This window comes from Toxotes jaculatrix, chromosome 17 (genome assembly GCF_017976425.1).
Source record: "Toxotes jaculatrix isolate fToxJac2 chromosome 17, fToxJac2.pri, whole genome shotgun sequence".
Lineage (NCBI taxonomy): Eukaryota > Metazoa > Chordata > Actinopteri > Toxotidae > Toxotes > Toxotes jaculatrix.
This window is the reverse complement of record NC_054410.1, coordinates 17,129,464-17,146,817: the sequence shown is the minus strand read 5'-3', so window position 1 is coordinate 17,146,817 and position 17,354 is coordinate 17,129,464. Positions and strand designations below refer to the sequence as shown.

The 17,354-nt window shown below is 43.8% G+C and overlaps 1 long non-coding RNA gene across 1 annotated transcript; it reads right to left on the bottom strand.

Moving 5' to 3' along the window:
- Nucleotides 1–9,221: 9,221 nt before the first annotated feature.
- On the bottom strand, nt 9,222–11,931 carry LOC121197711. Its single transcript, XR_005896264.1, has 3 exons — nt 11,839–11,931; nt 9,744–9,854; nt 9,222–9,254 (listed from the first exon to the last, which is right to left on the bottom strand). It is a non-coding gene; the product is annotated as an uncharacterized LOC121197711 (long non-coding RNA).
- Between the last annotated feature and the right edge of the window lie 5,423 nt (nt 11,932–17,354).

Sequence of the window (17,354 nt, the reverse complement as noted above, 5' to 3'; positions counted from 1 at the left end):
GCAGCTTTGTTTGTATGCAGAGATGTAAATTTGATTTCATATGTCTGGTTTAGTCTGGCATAAACAGAACATTTGCATTGCCAAGCACCTAATTACAAGGAGAATCAGGTGCACAGGCCTCTTCACTGGCATGAATAGGGTTGTGTAGACTTAAAAGAAAGCCCTTTGTAATGCTAATTAATTCGATCAACTGGCTTATTGACTGCAAAAAGGACCTCACCAGCAGGCAACCAACAAAGCTGCACATGGCAGCCATCTTGGCCGGGGGCTTGTGCAGACGTATCTGTCTGTCGGGCTCTGGCAGTGGCTCTAAGAAAAGGAGAAGGAGGAGGAAGGGATGCTAGCTGGGATATCCAATGTTCAGCCAGGCTTGCACATTTGACTCGCCTCATTGATAAAATAGTCGTTTGCATCACAGGGGAGCCTGGAAACAACCAATAAAAATGGAGGGAAACCAACAGTAATCACGCTGATGTGTGTAGATTTCCCTCACATCCCCCCACTCTCCATCTCTGACTCTCTATGCCTAAGGTGGCAGACATTTCTGTGTGCGTGCAGACATGCCACAGAGCCGGTTACCATGGCAACTACTGCTTCTATCGACGTCTCCGGCTGATGTTACAGAGGGACGTGATATGGTGGGAATCCAGTCAAGGGGGAGAATGGAAGAGGATATGGTTTTGGCGTAGTTTTTGTTTGCCTTATCATCTCTGAATTGTTTATTTGAGATGACTCTCACTCCCACAATTTATGCAGCTGAGACTCTCAACCTCTGTGTGACCACAGGGAAATGAAGCGTGGTTTCCTTTTAACCTTTGCCCTCACCACCTCCTTATCAAGCTCTATTTTTTTCCTCCTCGTCATAACTTCCTTCTCTCAGTTTCATGAACTGTACGTCTCCTCCCTCCCTTTCCGTGTGTTCGCCTCTGCTGTCAGGGCTTGAGTCATTGTGTGCAAATTCACCCAGTGGTGCCTTGTTTCTATCTGTTGTCATAACATGCAGGCCAGGTAAGAAGGCAGCAGAAGATTAAACAGATGGCGAGACAAGTGAAAGGACAGGGTGAGGGGTTAAGAAGGGCAGAAAGCAGAAGGATAGGGGCTAGGCAGAGTCAATGTGTGTGTGCACGTGCCAGACAGGGGTGTACAGTAGTAGGGCAGCTCATCCCCACTGGCAACAGCACTGCGGCATTACTAGGTCAGTGTGCCATCGTCTCATTCATCATTATCACAGCCTGCTCTTCCTCCTCCGCTCTCCCTCTTCATCCCTCCCACACGTTCTTGCAGTTGTTCTCTTCTTCCCTCACACACACACCACAATGGGAGAGACACTATTCTTTCTAGACAGAATGGGAAGTAAACCCAGACTCAGACGGAGTAGGTCTGCATGTTTTGATTCCAAGTTCACATGTAACACTGCTAACGTCATCTTTGGCCAGATGCTTTTAGACTGGAAGGTACCATTTTCTGAATTTTCTTTATAAATGGTTTATACAGGAAATTATAACATGGTTTTATTAATAGCAAATAAATCATCAGCCAGCTAATTTTTAGCCATGCAAGTGACGTACGTGGCTCAGTGGATGGCAATGTCAGTCAGTCAGTCCACCACTTTGGTCCAGACTGAATTATGAATACTCCTCTTTCTCTATGTTACTGACTGTTGTGAAATTTTGTACATGACAAAACATTTAATTTTTAATTATTTTTAATTAACTTAACTTGCTGCACCACGGCTGCCTACTTATTTGTGATAAAAAAAAAACCTGCAAAGCAAATCAAATTTCAAAAAATCAAAGACTCTAAGTGGGGGAAAAAACCTAATTGGTCTTCATGGTTTAAAACAATTATCTATGAGAATCTCTAAAGCTCAGAAATAAACAAACGCAATATCCCCTTTGTTGAACTGTACAAAAACTTAAGTGTTTGAAAATAATAGTTTGCTACATGTAGAGTTTTAATACACTTCCCTGCAGCATTTAAAAAAATGTAATGTTTTGAATAAAATACACATTATTTTGCTCTTGAAGAGCTCTTCTTATTCTTCTAATTCAGGTGAGAATCTAGAAGTTTGACTTGATGCTACAGAGTCATACAGAGTAGGAGAAAAAGTGTGTCAAGATAGTTTTTCTGAGTAGCTTGTTGTGTAGCTTGGGGCAGTAATAGTGTAGTGTTGCCAAAGTAGGTACAGTTTCAAAGGAGTGTTTAAGAGGAGCTTCCCCAACATTATTGGCCTGGCCCATTACTTAAGCTGTTTTTGCATATGAACTCCAGACCTAACTCTCCAGACATTGTCTGACATTGTCCAAAGTGGCCCTTTCATACATGTACCACATGTACCACACAACCAGAGATCATCAATGGGACACATGTTCACACCTACTGGATATACTGCGCTTGGTTTAGGCGAGGGGTGGTGTCTGGGTGGAGCATCTAGGAGGACAGAGAGAAACGTCATCAACAAATGCGTTGGCTCAAAGTGACTTCCAGGAAATTAATAGCTCTATTCACACACTGGCTCCATAGTATGTTACGTGGATTTTGTAATTGGTTTTAACCTTATTAACAGCAGAATTTATATTTTATTAGAAAAGCTGACCTATTATCCTTTATCACTGACTTAGCAATGCTCCTAAAATGCTTTATTTGAACATGGTAATGTGCAAAGGAGTATAAGTACCTTTGAAGGACCTGCCATTATCAAAAGAGGAAGTAAGTCATTATCACCGCCATCAATCAAATCCATGTCTCTTTCTGTCAGAAATCACAAAACGTCAGATGCTCTGTGACAGACAGAAATCAATTATCCTGGGTGGAATCAGTTTAATGGTCTGGAATTAGAGGGACAGATAGCGTGACACGCTCCACACTATTAAAAGCAGACCAATAAAACATAATGGGCTGTATTTCATGACAGCTTTGCATTCCTACATATTATAAAATGGCCTGAGTGACATGAGACTGCACAGACATTTGACCTGCTACTCTGGTCACTGCTGGCAACATAAGCGTTATTTGTTTAGTATACACAAAGATATGTATGGCAACAACCACTTGCGTGCAGCCACATGTAAATGAATTTACCCCCCACCACCGCTCAAACACACACATGCACACACAGACTGGCTCATCAGCTCAGTTCTGGGTTATCTGCTAGCCAGAGCTTTTTTTTTTTTGGCCAATCTGTGAGATCTTCACTCTCTCTGAGCCCCCATCAGTTTTTTCTTCTCCCCTGGCTCCTCAAACCCCCCTCCCCCTCCTCCACCTCCTCCTCTGCCATCTTCATTGTAATGCAGATTTAAGGATTGGTTGGGGGATGGGAGCAGGGGGCTGGGGGATGGGGAGAGCGGAGGTTTGTGGAGAGGCTGTGGTTGGTGTTAAGTATGACCTGGCAGCGCTGCTGTGCCTCAGCGGGCGGTCCAGCGTGGGCTGGGGGGAGGGGAGGCCGAGGGAGAGAGAGAGAGAGAGAGAGAGAGATCTTCGAGGGTTATCCCCCAGCCTGTATACATGACTCAGACATCAGATATCAACATCCCAGCACCCCAGACTCATCTTGAAATAAAAGACGGTGGACACGCCCCTCGCATCTTCATTCAGCTATAATCTCATCCAGGAGTGGAACATAGAAGAATACGATGTTTGCTGGCGTTTTGTTCTGTCTAGACATAATGAGCTTAATGTCACTGAGGTCATGTTGTTGTTCCCTCTGTCGCAGACTAATACCATGTCAAACTAACTGGAAAAAGAATAGTGATCATAATTTGCAAATGGCAGTGTATTAATCTGTGTATTAATGTGTGTGCAAGGAGTAAAGCCATTACTGAAATCTCACTAATTTGCTCACACAGACTGTTTCGCTATTGTGCAGTGTGAGACCTTGTAGTATGTTTGGGTTTTTCTGCAAGTGTGTCACGGTGTGTATTAGTATGTGTAAATTCACTGTGTGTGTGTGTGTGCATGTGGTGTCTGTCTAGTTCTTATGTCTGCAGCTTAAACTATGTCCACACTTGTCGCAGCTGTCGGAGCATAATCCAGTCTCTCTACGAGCACAGCAGCAAGAAGTCAGACCATGACTGTTTACCAAGTGCCTGCCCTCCCCTCACAATGCACCCCACCCCACCTACCAAACACACACACACACACACACACACACACACACACACACACACACACACACACACACACACACACACACACACACACACACACACACACCAGTACTGGGGGAAAGAGATGGTAGAGAGCAGAAAAAGGCCTACAGCGAAAATGAATAAATGTCTAGAGTCGATACTCGGCCATTGTGTTTTAATGAGCCGTGTGTGGGATGGATTCATTGACTCTGCACCTCTTACTGCTCTGAAAAAAAAGGACAGCCAGCTCTCTTCTGTTGTTGACTTCTCATTCCCTGTTTGATTACACTGAATTGCTCTCCAAATGCACAAGAACAAAGTGGCGTACACTTATATGTGTGGTTCAATTAGGAATTAACCACTGTTAACTTGTTTACACAGACATTTGTGATAATAGTAATAATTATCTGATCATTTGTTGTTCTGATTTCCTGGCCCTCCTCTGCAAAGATCTGAGGGCAAGTAGTGTTTCAGTGACAAAAAGACGCACTAGGGGGATGGTGTTACTACTTACAAGGCACCACAACTCCAGTCAGAGTTTTATCTGTTCACTCTGCTCTGGCGTGATTCATTATTTGGTTGTCATTTTGCTCCACTTTGCCATTTTATCCATCTGCCATTGCAGCTTGGTTGTCATGGAGCATCAGTGCAGTGTGTTGCACTTGTTTGTGAGTGACCTATTTATAACCCACCCCTTCCATCTCTTGCCCCCAATTCCCTCTCTTGTCCTCCTCCAGTTTATCAAAACATGGTTACATAAAAACAGCTCCCTCTGAACCAGCGCTGGGCCGTCACTGTGGCATGAAAATCTTTATGAGTTATTGAATCATTCAGGAGACAGGGTGAGGTGTTAAGTCTGGGTTATTTAAATTTCACTTTTGAGAGATATTGTAAGCTTAACTGTGACATAAAGGAGACAAGTAACTAACCATGTTTATTATACAAAGGAAGCTATTAGTGGCATATTTGCTAATCCTGTTCTGATGTCTGTACATCTGTGCATCTACCTTTGCCTGTGCTATGGTCACCATCAAATGGAAGGTGAAGTGTTTTTAATCTTTGAGTGGGGAAAAGCTCTTCCCTTTAGCCACCAACTTGTAATTTCAAGTCAGAGACATCAAGAGTTTCTGACATCAGTGATATCTCGGTGAAAAGATCTACAGACATGTCAACAAACATCAAATGCTTCAAATGCACCACTGCTGACAGTTACATCACAATGAAATTGGATATTAAAAAACACTCAAAAATGATTTTCTGTTTATTTACATTTAGCACCTACCAAGAGATAAGCAAACGCAGGACACAGGAGTAGAACTTGGAAAATTCACTGTCTTTAAATCTCTACTGTATCTGTGGGTTTGGGTGATCGCCTGAGGACCTCAGATGTCAGTCATGCAAATGAGGTTAGGAGTCTCCAGCCCAAAGGGTGTAATGGCGTACAGCTCCCTCTCCATATTAGATTAACGACTGCAGGGCTACATAGGCAATCGCTGCCTCTTGTCAGAATCTCACCCAGCCTGCTGGCTTTGACCTCTAGCCAGGCTTCACAACTTTATCATCACACTGTCAGTAGTATTGCACTTACTGAGACTTCTGGCAGTCCAGTCTGACTTGTCTTCCACTGTGCCAGCATTCTTACTGCCATCTTATCATGGCTTTAATTGATCTAGAACTACTCAACTGTGTTTGCAGTGCAGCACTGACCTCATCTCCACTGGTCTGCTGAGACAGCTGGCATTGATCTGTTCTAGCTTGACCAACCTGCCCAGTTCAGTCTGCATTAACCCTCTTGCAATCCTAGGTCTGGTTAGCCCATAACACTTTGGTTACTGCCTGACAGTGATTGATTGGTGATTGACTGGTTGAAACAGGGGATAGGGAGTGAGTTAAGGGTGTGGGTACTGCAGGCAGTTATTTACGTTTGTGTCTCATTAGGAAATGAGCGTTGTCAGGTTGGGCAAAGATTTACTGTTACTTCCCGTATTATTCTCTTGTACATTCACTCCTTGTCAGAGCCTGAGATACCGCCCTGAGAGAAAGATACATTAAAAACAAAATGGAATGAATATATCTTCTGCTGACAGGTACAATATGAAAGACACCTGCTTCGACAACTGCAGAGGGAAGTATAAGCCATTTGTCAGCTCCAAAGGGAGATGCTTCCATTGTGTGTCTGTCCCTCAGGGCTTACTAACAAGGTTATCATGGGTCACTGATGAGGTGGGACTGGAGATCAATTGGAAAGCAGTTAGAAGACTTTCAGTATCTATCCACAATGGAGCTCTTGCCATCAGGAGGGAGAGGGGTGACAGCAGGCATGGTATTGGGGCCAAGGGCATCAGTTGGAGAAGGTCTCAGGGGGTTGAGCGCCATATGATCAGGTGCTCCTGGCGGACCTCCATAACATCCTCAAATACCCAACATGTAAGCCGATCAGGCCCCATTCAGGATAGTGTGGGAGATAATCTGCTTGAACCGAATGACAATGGTTTTGATATATAAATATATATATATAGAAGGCCAGAATTTGATGAGGTTGTCAGTTCTTCATTGATGTCAGTGGGGGATTTAAGCCTATAGATGTGTAACATAAGCACATAACCCGTGTCACAGGGAGATGACCAGACTGATGCACAACAGCTGCAATTTGATCACTGTCCATTGTGGCCTGATTTCTGGTGCAGAGTACCCTCGGGGAGAGTGGCAGTTTCACTCTGGTAAGCAAAGACTGTTGAACTATCAAGGCTATTTGGTGTCATGATTTGTCCCTGCAGTGTATGATGGATGTTGATGTGGCTAGTTATGGGGCAGCTCCTTTTTCATTTGCTAAAGAATTTGCCCAAAAGGGGCTCATTCCTTAAACATTCCAGGGTGTCCGGTTTTCGCCCCAAAATTGCAAGTATGGGGGTATCCAAAAACTGTCATGCTCTCATGTTCCAGCTGTCTAGTAGTGGACAGAAAAAGGAAAAACTCCAGAAATTCCCAGAATCCTTTATCCCAGACTAGCATTCTAGCAGGAATTGGAAGATGGGCTGGTGAAAAAAAACTGCTTAAAAGGACGTTGTGTCTGTGCCGTATTGGTCTGTGCTCTCTGCAGAACATTCAGAGGATCCTTTTAGAGAGATTTATGAGGGTGTCATGGGAAAGTTGCCTAGGTGGAGGCAAGTTGTCTCTCCTAATGGGCCCAGCGACCCCGGGCTCCTCAAGGTCAGGGTGATCCGGAGTAATTAACGACCAGCGGCGAACCGCTTTGACGGGCTTTATCTCGGCTCCTGTGCTATCATCAAACACCTCAAACCTTCAGAGGGTTCTGTTTGGCTCTGAGTTAAAACAACAATCCACTACACACCGGCGTGCACGCTGCTCACATAGACACACTAAAGGTTGTTCAAGGACACAGTCTTCAGTTTGATCGATAGTATGTCACATGTGCGTCTGTTCCCAAAGTGCTGTGTCACAGTCTAACAAGAGGTTGTTTCAGGGCAATAATGGTTTGGCTATAGGCAGAAATAAAGCTTAATGAGCTGAATGCCTCGGCATTCAGAGCTGGATATAAACACGAGGCACAAAAGTACCAACTGTCACGGCCTGTCCCAACCTATAGACATCTCCGGCTTCCCTTGTCCAACCACAGACTGAATCACCTTATAAGGGCTGAGAAGAGTTTAGAGTCTCAAGCAGTTTGGCAGTAAGCTAGTGACTGTTGGGCCTGATGTATGGCCTTGTTATTCCAAATAGAGAAGAGGGAAACGGCTGATTATTGATATCTGCTAAATGTCCAGGATGAGTAATGTGGCCGTCCAACCAAGCAGCTGTTCACCAAGCTTTTGGCAGGTGGAGGAAATCAATACAAAGACGCACCTTTCAGATGAGGATAACGGATGAGAGGGGCACCGCAATGGAAAGATACTCATCTTTGCTTTGGCCCAGGCCTTTCCAGCAATTGCACAGACAGTAGTGACACAGCGTTGATGAAAGCCAGTCCAGGAGTTGTCGGATTTCAAACAGGCTACATGTTTGACCGACGGTGTTTGTAATACTGTTGAGGTTTGCAAACGGACACAATGGCTTCCCATTTTCCCTTAAACATTCCACTGTGAGAAGTAGTAGCTCAACTGTCTTTCTCAAAAATGGAATCAGCCAGCATTTCTCTATGTCTCAGACTGTTTCCCCACCTCCCATAGGCTCAGATTCATCCTCATATGGATCGAGACAGCTCTCATCAGGCTTTACATGAAGCACATTTCCTTGCTGAGCCCCTTTTCACTTTTTCATCAGCTTGCATCATTGCATGTCACTTATCATCCACTGATACATCAAAGGGAAGCAGCCTTGCAAGTCTTCGTGCACACAAACAAATCACAATATCTTGTTTTCAGACTGTGCTAATTTTGTTCACCAGGTGTAGTGTGTTAATAATTTAATTGTTTATGAGAAGCACGTTTCTAGGTGAGAGGATTGTACAGTGACACCCGAGAGTCCCTGACTCCTCTGTCTTTTACTGTACACCCTGACTGTCACTGTCTAAATGTAAAAGATACGGCAACGTCTCTGTCAAATTACAGCTAACAGAGAGAGAGTCTTTCTCAGCCCTCTTTCCTTTCTCTTTCTCTTCATGTTGGTCCCTCTGGTCGCTCCTCTCTCCCCTCTGCTGCCGTGCAAATGGATTAATCTTGTACCTCCCAGTCTGAGGGGAGGGTAGAGTGGTGCGCTTATGTCAGGGCAGAGTGAAATATGCATGTGTATGTCTACGTTTTGTGTGTGTGTGTCAGAGTGAAACAAAAATGAGACAGAAAAAGGAAAACAGATGGGGGAAGACGGATTCAGTTTGTGTTTGACTGTGAGACTACGAGTAAGGAAAGAGTGCAACAGTGATGAAACTCAACATGTGGTTACGTGATGACGACATTTGCATATACTCTGCATATTTATGTTTCCATGAAGTGACACAGATGAAAAGGAGAAGAGCTGCCTCTATGCCTGTAGCTATGTAAGGATCAAGTATGTGTTCTGTACATTTTTTGCTCTCTCAGGCAACTGTTCCTCACATGGATTCCCAAAATAGAGTCAGATCCATTAATAAACCATGTACCTACTGTGCATCCCAGCTCTTTTCCAGTATCCCTGCAGGAGAGAGAGGAAGGGACAGACATAGTCAATGTGACTGTTAACAGAATTGGATCTGTGTAAAGCCCTCTGTCATTTCAGCCAGCGCTCGCAGCTTCTCAACTTTATTTCTTTACTTTATTTCTATTTTATATTCCCGTCTATTTTACATTCCCATCGTTTCTGACTCCACATCTTCCCCTTTCTACCTCCTCCTGCCCCCATATTGCTTTTTCTCTCACTCTCTCTTTTGCTCTCTGTCTGGCTCTCACTTTCCCTGTTGACTGAGCAGCAGCATTAATGACAGGGGTCTGAGTGGTTGCCGTGACAATGCCATGACAACAGTGATGGAATTCATTTGGCATGGGGATAACATGAATGAAGGAGTTTCAACCTGGAGAACCTCACGTCCGGTATCTGTCTATAGAAGGCGAGAATGTGTTGAATGAATAAGTTCTGGACAATATGCATACCACAAACTTTCACCACTCATTCCACCACACTCACCATTCTCCTGGAGCCTGCAGCAGATGAGGAATCATGGGAGGTCAGGATGGGTGGGAGTTGCGATGTGACATCACATCCATCATGGCTGCCACAGTCCCCAGCTACCACCAGCTGTTGTACATTAAGCAAAGTGCAGCAGGCGGATTTGGCTGAGCCAGTTATGGGATAACTCAATAACATTACTCTGTTAGGGGCTGCCTTGAGCTCTTTATTTCATAATGCATCGTGGTTTTAACCGTGCGGCCTGCCACCTAACTCTCAGGAGCTGTTGTGAACTTCTAAGCTGATTACTGCGCCCTGTGCTAAGTTTATGGGTCATTACAATTGGCCTCTGCTCATCAGTCAAGTCTTGTCATCTCCATCTATGAAAACACTGGTGACATTATGTTATTGTACAGATGCGAGTGCTGAATTTCATCAAGCAAGGCCATCAAATCAAACACTTGATGTTTTCAGGGCCCCTGGCATACACTCATAACATGACTGGGTCTTAATGCTCTCATGGAAGTAGGTTAAGTGCCTTGTGGCAACACAGAGTGCCACACAGCACGCCTGCATTAATCTGACCCACCACAAGTGCCATGCAAGTTTTCCTTGGTGAATTCTGGGAGCTCACAAAAACTGTCCCAGATTACCAAGAAAGAGAGTTGTAACAGTCTGCAGCTGAAAAGGGATGAATGTGCGCTGATTTCTAAGAAACATCTTTCGACTCCCTGCTGGTTTGTTGTGGGTCTGGGTGTGTGTTTGATGTTTGTGTAACTGAGAAAGTGAGAGTGTGTGTGGTATGTGGCGGGGCTTTTTGACAGTAATTGTTTGGGATGGAGGTGGCAGCTGTGGGGAAACTGAAGGGCAGAAAGGTGAGAACTTGACCCTCCCCACCCTCTGGGCTCTACTCAGGCCGTGTCCACGCTAATGGAGAAAAATCTGAAACAGCATCTTTTTCTTTCTTATTCCTTTCTTTCCATTTTGGCCTCCATCAACACAAAACTAGCCATCAAAAACAAAACTTCTCAGACACACAGTGGACAGAATACATTTTAAAGACTGTAGACATGGAAAATTACTGTTACATACGTTTTCAAAGCTTTGTGGACATGGTTGAATATGTTTGCATAACAACAAGCAAAGTAAAAACGTCTGAGGCCAAACATTATTTTAATGTACATGCTGTCAACATGCTGTCAGACTATTGGAAAAGTATGAAACGGTTATTTTATTTATAGTCTTTGTACAGACCTCCACCAGCTTCCTTCACAGGGACTGAAGGCTGGTATAGGGGGCACTCATTTTTCTTAAGGCTCCTTTTTAAACCAAAATTAATTTTTGCAAAAAGTATACACAGCACAATGGGTGTTCAAACCTTGTAAAGGGATGATACCCAATGCTAATTTGTAGGATATATAGTAGCTTCAGTATCATCAAAGCTTATACTGTGTTTCCTCACACAAAAATTTATGTCATGGGTTTTGATACATTTTGTGCCATTCAGGTTATTTAAAAAATAAAATGTCCACCAGCATTTCCCTTTTTTAACATATTTGCTAAAGCTTACTGCCAACCCACAGCCAGACTCCAGTCAGTAATCACAGGTTTTAGTCGGTATTTGGTCCATAAAGCATTAATTACATCTGTTATAGTTCAGGCTTGTCCTTAAGCAAAGAGTAGACAGAGTAGTTTAACAGCTGCAATAAAAATGTACCAATGTACCATCAAACCAATGAAATGTACGATAAAGATTTGAAAGTAGGGAGTCATTTTATAGGGCTCATAGGTGTGTCTGCGTGTGTGTGTGTGTGTGTGTGTATCCCACTCCCAGCAGCCTTCTGTGTCACCTCCTACCCCAGACTGTATTAGTAAGCCTTTACCCGCCCTTTGCTGCTAACATTTGTTACATGGTGTCTGGCTTTGGTTCAGATCACAACGGCTTCTTCACCTATCTAAAAATTTCACCCTTGGATTTTCCATCTTTACTTTTGATTGCACACTGTCTGGTTCAGCCACCTGGCTTTATTCCTCTGCCTCTATATCAGCTCTATGCTTGTTAGTCTGCCTCCCTGTCTGTCCTTTAGTCGGCTGAATAGGAGTGTATAAATACCTTTTTACAGGCTTCCCTCCAGTATATTTCTTCATCTCATCCTGTCCTTCACATCCTTCCCCTGGCTTGATTCTTCTTCCGTCTGTCTCTCTTCCTTTCAAGGCTTTTTTTTCTATATTGAGAAAAAACATGTGGGGAGGGGGGGGGGGGGGGGGGGGGGGGGGGTTAGACAAAAGATAATAAACATGCTACATGTGGTATATAATACATACTATATCTGTGTATTTAGGATACCAAAACACAGCACAAGGCAAAAACAGACAACACAGGTCAGCATTTTAAATAATGTGGACTGCAAGCACAGCACACAGTAGCAGTGGTTATCAGTGGTTAGCTCATGGACAGTGGAGTAGTTTTCAGTGGCAGTTTCACGATGATAAACCCAGTGGGCACAAGTAGGGAGAGAGGAGTGTGTGGTTCACATGTAGGCCTGGGGGGGGGTGGTGCTTTCTGTCCATGATGCTGGGGGGTGGGTGGGTGGGGGTTGGACCAGAATCTGATTTGGCCGTTACAACAATCTGGGTCAGTCGAGAGAGAGAGAGAGACAGGCTGACCTCATTGCTCCTGCATTATCATTATTTTCCCAGTCAGTCACTACACTGGGACTCAGGGAGACCCTGCACCAGGAAATACGTCCGATTCCCCCAGTGACAGCACATGTGCACACACATATTTGTGCACACACACGCTTACCCAGGGGAGAGGAAACGTAGTTACGACAGCCCTGAACTGAGAGGTCAAAGGTTACCATTACAAATGGCTCACTCTCACGTTCAACCATTCAACGGGCACACTAATCACACTCACACACACACACACTGTGACCCTGAACCCTTCTCTCCTTCCATGCTACATGATCATACATCTCAGGGGTTGAGATTTCATTTGCAGCAATGAAGTGGGCCCCATTTTCTCACCATCTAAGTGTTTCCTCTCTAATCTCTCTGGCTGTGTGCATGAGCAAAACATCGGTGAAAGAAAAAAGTATCTACCGTCTCTTTAACAGCATGTCTGTTTAAATCTCTAAGACACAAACCAGCAACCTTTTTCCTCTTTGCTTGCCTTACAAGCTCTCCCTCCCTTTTCTTTTTGCTCCATTTCTCCCAAGTCCCTATCTCCCTCTCCTGAGCCCTGAACTCCTGCCAATGACTGTTAGAGGAATCTGATTTGCGTTGATTACATTAACATTCTCCAGATGTTCATAGTCAGACATCTGACACCTCTGTCCCACAACTGTCTCATCTCGGCGAGCAAAGGGATGCGAGGCTACATCTTGTCAGAGCTGTGAGGGAACGCTGTATCTCAACAGAGCATGAGCAGACATAAGAGATGAACTTGGAGGTGGATCAAAGGAAATGAGGTGTGAGCTTTAAAGAAAAATATAGCTGAGGTGCAGAGGACGACTAAAGGGAAAAGACAGAAGGGGCTGGATGCAAGTGAGTGATGCAGAAAATAAATGAACCTGATGAAACAAGGAGGAAAAGCTGCGCAGATATTTGTATAAGAATAAAGAAGTGAAACCAGAGAAAGTAATCTTGATCGCAGGCAGAAAAGAGGAGAAGAACAGCTACAGTTTCAGAGGAAATACTCAATTCCCTGAGCTCTCTTGGGTCCATCTGTTTGGTTTTGTCTTTACAGAGTTTGGTGCCTGCCACATGGCCACAGGAAGTGGCCAGCCCCCCGGGTCTTCAGAAGAGAACGTGATCCTTTTAATAAGCCCTGACATGGTCTTCCACTGTCGCCCTCTTCTTCAGAATTCCCTTCAGGCTCTGCTGTGGGTCTCACTTTGGCCTTCGAGAAGACTCGATACTGAAAACCACACCAACGCAGCCTTGTAAACAAAGCCAATATTTTGGGAAGCAGAATTAGAAGCTGCAAAACATAGCAACCAAAATCTGATTATTGGTTGCTATGGGGTGACACCTTTTTGCAGACTGTGGATGAACATGTACGCTACAAGGCTCGTGGATCTTACCCATGCACCAAACCACTATCACCTCAGGGATATCCACTGGAACTACAGAAACAATCTGATGTGTGTAATCATGTTTCCACCGTATTGTGCTCTCAGTACAGATTATGCTTTGTGTATTGTGCACGTATGTGTGCCATGACAAACCATGCATCACTGCAATGCATCCTACAGTGGAGATGCCTTTCCTGCATGTATAGTGGGGATAATCAAATCAAATGAAGTATATTTATGAGCATTCTGACACGCTCAGCACTAAATATCAAGGCCTTTATACCTTTGTTTTCATTCTTTTCCTGTTCTCTTCTCCACTCTAGTCCCTGACTGGGACCCAGACCAACATATCAGAGGCCGAGAAGACAGTGTTTCATATCTGAAGTTCCTGTATATCTTGGACTGTACATGGCTCACTGTGGTAGGAAGAAAGACAGAGAGAAATAGAGAGCTAAAAATGAATTAAAGAAGAGGAGGAAGATACAAAATGGGGAAGAGAGAATATGTTTGAGAAGGAGATGAAGAGTATGAAAGCAGCTCCTGGATGAATTTCCCACCTCAGCTGGACCAGACACCTGGAGAAAAATGTCAGTTGTTTGGGATTCATGAAAACAAAAACTCATTGGCGTCAGTTTCTGGTTGAAATCGCTCCACTATCTAAACTCCAGCATTCTTTCAGCTTCATCTCAAGATGGGGGAAGACAAGCTAAGGGGAATCTCTCTGTGCTGCTTGTAAACATGGACAAAGAGGAATCTGAGCTATGAAAGCTATGGGTTAGGTACTGTTTACACATGCATGAAAACGCACACAAACACAGCACACCGCATACACACACACAGATAACACTGTAACAATGCAAACAATCCGCCACTTTTGCGGTGCCAATTTTCACAGCGGGCATGTGCGTGCCTGGCCGCATTCTTTTTTCATGTTTGTGTCAGAATAAGTGTCATTTTTGTGGCACTTCCTCGCTGAGAATGGAAATCTGTAATCTTGACTCGATTTTCTGTCACGCTGAAGAAGCGAGGATGCTTGTTGACTGTGTAGTAATTATACTGCGCTGTTGTAAGTGCATTCTTTCTTTGTTTTGGATTTGCAGCAGACAAGGCCTGAGTGAAACAACAGAGACAGCACTCACAGCTAGTAAAAGGTGTGAAGTCAGCTGCTGCAAAGGGAAATTGCTAGACGAAGTGATATCATTATGTTGATAGCAACCATATTTGCCTTCACTGTGACTCACTGTATTAGTTATTGTGTTGCTACATCTTTGTATCCGTGACTATTTTTTTCATTCTGTATTGAAATTCACCAGTTCTTTAGTTAGTTTGTTGACCTTGGTCTCCATACAAACATATGAAATAACTTTAACAAATAAAAAAAATTTAGGTTCAAAGACACAAATAAATCTTTGATCATGGCCTTTTTTCTCTTAGGAAAATCCCTGTGCTAATCGAAACTCTACATCTAATGCAGATTCGTGCAAATGCGCTGGGTTGGCCAGTCAAATACATGCAAGTCATCATTCCTGGTGGATTACTTGTAATGGGAATTGCTGTATTTCTACTGTTCACCTCGCAATCTTCATGACGAAAGATAAAATAATTGCCACTGTGATAACTTTCCAGAAATCCTGTCTGTGACTATCACAATCCAATCCTGTGCAGCTGATGCCTGATAAGCCTTTGAAAACATTAATCTGTTAGTCCAACTCCACTTGCTGGATCGTGTTTCATTGTCTCACCGGTACCAGTACTTTAAACAACACACCCTGCCAACACAGCCCCTCATGCTGTTTTAATGCGGGGCTGTTTTCTGTCTGAATCCCCACTAAAGCCTGTAATGATGGAAGCCCTGCCTCTAATAAACAAGTCAGGTTGGGTGTGGATTCTCAGTCCAAGCAAAGCTTTCGGCCCGGTCATGCAGAGGGATCTCAATGGAAATGAGAGACACTTTAAGGCAAACCTGACGCCCATAAAAACAGCAGAAGCGAAGGCAGCTTCAAATGGGGCATCATAATTAGAAGCTAAAAAGATTATTAGTCTATTTAAGTGTTTACTTTCTCTTCAACATGTAGTTTCAGTGAGGTCAGGGTGTGGATATAACACCATGGTAGAGACTTACAATATCTAACTGTAAAAGAACCACAGACAGTTTCCTGAGGAGCTTTGTCAGAGCCAACAACTACCATGAGCTTTGTTTAGCTCTCTTTTACAACCATGCTGTATTTGCTACAATAGACTTCAAGGTCACATTTTTTAAAATTCTTTCAATCTTAACCTGACTAAAACATGAAGTCATTTTAGGAAACCATCTTCTTCACATCCTTGTTTAAATACTCTCATTATCATGTCTACAAATAGCGTGAAGCGGAAACAAGAAGTAGGAAACTCTTGTCACACACCTACTGCGCATGTGAGAAATGGTGGATCCTACAATAAGAGAGACATTCGATTTTATTTTGACTAGTTATGAACTCAGTAGATTAGTTGCTACAAGCTGTGTGTTTTCTTCAGCTGGAATAATTTTCTCTCAGTTTTAAAATAGCTTCAGCTACAAAGTGGGACAAAAGCTTTGGAACTAATGCTGAATGAAAATGAACTTACTAATGACTTGCCTCTATGTGAATGTGGAGCCAATCTGCATTCATTAATTTCAGTCTCAGCCTCTCTGGGGGCTTTCTAAATGATCCCTCCATCACGTCACAGTGAAGATCTATATTCAGGCAAGCACAACACCTGGTATCATATAATGGTTTTTAACTCTTTCGGTTCCTTCTTCCACCTCCCCCGCCGAGCACCCTCTCTGCCCCCAGGTCATACAGGAAGTGACAGTACCCCCGCTGGGCTGTGGAGCATATGCAGGATGCTGGGCCACTCATCCCACAGGAAGAGGAAGTGCCCTTACATGTTTTCCCCAGAGATATGAAGGGATGACACATGTGTAAAGACTTGTCAGAGAGAAACAGATTTGAAGAGTCAGGAATGTCAGACTGATAAACCTTCAAAGAATTTACAACATCTGCAGGAGCCAGGGCCGGAGGATATTGGGTAATAGTGGCTGCACTGAAGCTGAGTCACAAATTAATAAGACTCTGTAAACCAGACGCTGATGGAGGGCCATGCGTTGTCAGTGACAAAAGAAATGAACCCCTCAGACAAGTGGAGTCAATGAAGTAGTAGATATGAAAGATGAGGATGTGCAGTTAAGGTTGGACGTAGTGCTTCCGGCCACTGCTCCTGGGAGGAAAGAGGAAATCCTTTCATAGCCAATGAGCCTCCACTTGAGACTAACAACACAGTCTAATAAATGGATGGCAGATTAATCAGCCGTCTTTGCCAGAGCCTCACTTTGCTGATGCACTGAGCTCCCTAATATACCTTCAAGGAGCGTGAATTCTCAACTTAGCTTTTTTTTTTTTTAAATACATTTTCTTTCTAACAGTTCAAAAATGTGTCGTCCCACCAGGTTTGACACCTCATATAAACCAGCCGTTTTTGCTAAAGCGTTAATGGCCCTGTGACACACTCGTTCTAGGGGCTAACTCCCTGA